The following is a 2,487-nucleotide window of genomic DNA, read 5'->3' on the forward strand; positions in this document are numbered from 1 at the left end:
TCTTGGCAAGGTAAATTATTTCAAAGGCCATTAAGAAAATATGTTGGTAGCAGGGAGATGCAGGTTGTGTCCTCTTGAATACAACAGTGTCCTCTGACTCTCTAGGGCTAAAGAGTAGGGAGTAAAAACAGTACAGTTGATGTACTTTGCCTTTATGTGCATTATCTCATTTCCATCCCATAGCAACTCTGCGAAGTATTCTCATGTGTCTTTTACAGACGAAATAGAGACAAAAGTTATGCACTGCCTAAAGTCCCCTCGCTGATATGTATAAATATGAGGATTTGAACTAAAATCTATGCTCTTGCTTTAAACTAGAAGTACTTGTATCCCCTCTTAACCCAGTCCTGACAACTTTGCTAGGAACTTCAGCACATAATATTTTTGACTGAGGCATTAGCTGTTAAACAGCTTTCATTAAGAGGGCATGATGAGGCAGATTCTCTTACACAGACCACCTCAGAGTCCTGCTGTAAGAAGCAACAGTCTCCTCTTCCTCCCCGCCATCTGCTCGGCAGCCGCAATGCAGCAGCCATGCATGAGTGCATCTCCATCCGTGTTGGCCAGGCTGGTGCCCAGATTGGCAATGCCTGCTGGGAGCTCTATTGCCTGGAACACAGCATCCAGCCCGATGGTCAGATGCCAAGTGACAGGACCACTGGGGGAGGAGATGACTCCTTCAACACCTTCTTCAGTGAGATGGGCATTGGCATGCATGTGCCCAGGGCCGTGTTTGTAGACCTGGACCCCACGGTCATTGATGAAGTTCGCACTGGCACCTACCGCCATCTTGTCCACTCTGAGGAACTCACAGGCCGGGAAGATGCTGCCAATATGCCCAAGGGCACACTGCACCATTGGCAAGAGATCATTGACCTTGACTTGAACCAAATTCAGAAACTTGCTGACGGACACACAGTCTTCAGGGCTTCTTGGTTTTCCACAGCTTTGGAGGAGGAGCTGGTTCCAGGTTCACCTCCCTACTGATGGAAAGTCTGTTGATGGTAGCAAGAAGTCCAAGCTGGAGTTCTCCATTTACCCAGCCCCTGGGTTTCCACAGCAGTAGCTGAGCCCTACAACTCCATCCTCACCACCCACAGCACCCTGGAGCACTCAGATTGTCCCTTCATGGTAGACAATGAGGCCATCTATGACATCTGTCATAGAAACCTCAATATTGAACGCCAAACCTACAGTAACCTGAATAGGTTGATAGGTCAGATGGTGTCCTCCATCACTGCTTCCCTCAGATGTGATGGAGCCCTGAATGTTGATCTGACAGAATTCCAGACCAACCAGATGCCCTATCCCTGCATCCACTTCCCTCTGGCCACCTATGCCCCTGTCATCTCTGCTGAGAAAGCCTACCATGAACAGCTGACTGTAGCAGAGATCACCAATGCATGCTTTGAGTCAGACAACCAGATGGGGAAATGTGACCCTTGCCATGGCTTGCTGCCTGTTCTACTGTGGTGACGTGGTTCCCAAAGATGTCAATGCTGCCATTGCCACCATCAAGACCAAGCGCAGCATCCAGTTTGTGGACTGGTGCCCCACTGGCTTCAAAGTGGGCATTAATTACCAGCCTGCCACTGTGGTACCTAGAGACCTGGCCAAAGTACAGTGAGCTGTGTGCACGCTGAGCAACACCACGGCCATCGCTGAGGCCTTGGCTCCCCTGGACCACAAGTTTGACCTGATGTAGGCCAAGTGTGCCTTTGTTCACTGGCATGTGGGTGAGGACATGGAGGAAGGAGAGTTTTCTGAGGCCTGTGAGGATATGGCTGCCCTTGAGAAGGATTATGAGTAGGTTGGTGTGGATTCTGTCAAAGGAGAGGGTAAAGAAGGAGAGAAATACTAAAGTTAAAAACGTCACAGGGAAGGGATGCCTGAGTGGCTCAGTAGCTTAAGCGTCTGCCTTTGGCTCAGGTCATGATTCCAGGGTCCTGGGATCGAGCCCTGCATTGGGGTCTTTGCTCAGTGGGGAGCCTGCTTCTCCCTCTGCCTGCTTCTGTGTGCGCTCTCTCTCTGACAAATAACTATGGTCTTAAAAAAAATTAAAAATTTAAAAATTTTAAAAAAGTCACAGAGGTGCTGCTTTTACAGGGAAGCTTGTTCTGTTTTAGCCTTGAAATGTTGTGCTCTGATCGGTTAATTTGTCTATAGCAGCATATACTCTCATATACGACTACTGACCTGTGCTTGAAAACACAACGCTGCTAACACGGACCCAAGCTGTCCATTTCTCTGGTGGGTTTGAGTAAGCTATTCCTTGTCCTAAGTGGTAGAAAAAAAAGAGGTTATAGTGAAAGCATAATGGATTCAAAGGTATAAAAAAATGCTAGTTTTTGCTCAGAAGTTCCTTTTTTTTAATTTTATAAAAATTTTTTTATTGTTATGTTAATCACCATACATTACATCATTAGTTTTAGATGTAGTGTTCCATGATTCATTGTTTGTGCATAACACCCAGTGCTCCATGCAGAA

General features: G+C 47.0%; 1 pseudogene; it reads left to right on the plus strand.

Moving 5' to 3' along the window:
- Nucleotides 1-534: 534 nt before the first annotated feature.
- On the plus strand, nucleotides 535-1,861 carry LOC123836990 (tubulin alpha-1A chain-like; annotated as a pseudogene).
- Nucleotides 1,862-2,487: the final 626 nt, after the last annotated feature.

Source organism: Mirounga angustirostris, unplaced genomic scaffold (assembly GCF_029215605.1).
Source record: "Mirounga angustirostris isolate CCGP_5_RB_7025 unplaced genomic scaffold, mMirAng1.0.hap1 SCAF_8, whole genome shotgun sequence".
Taxonomy (NCBI): domain Eukaryota; kingdom Metazoa; phylum Chordata; class Mammalia; order Carnivora; family Phocidae; genus Mirounga; species Mirounga angustirostris.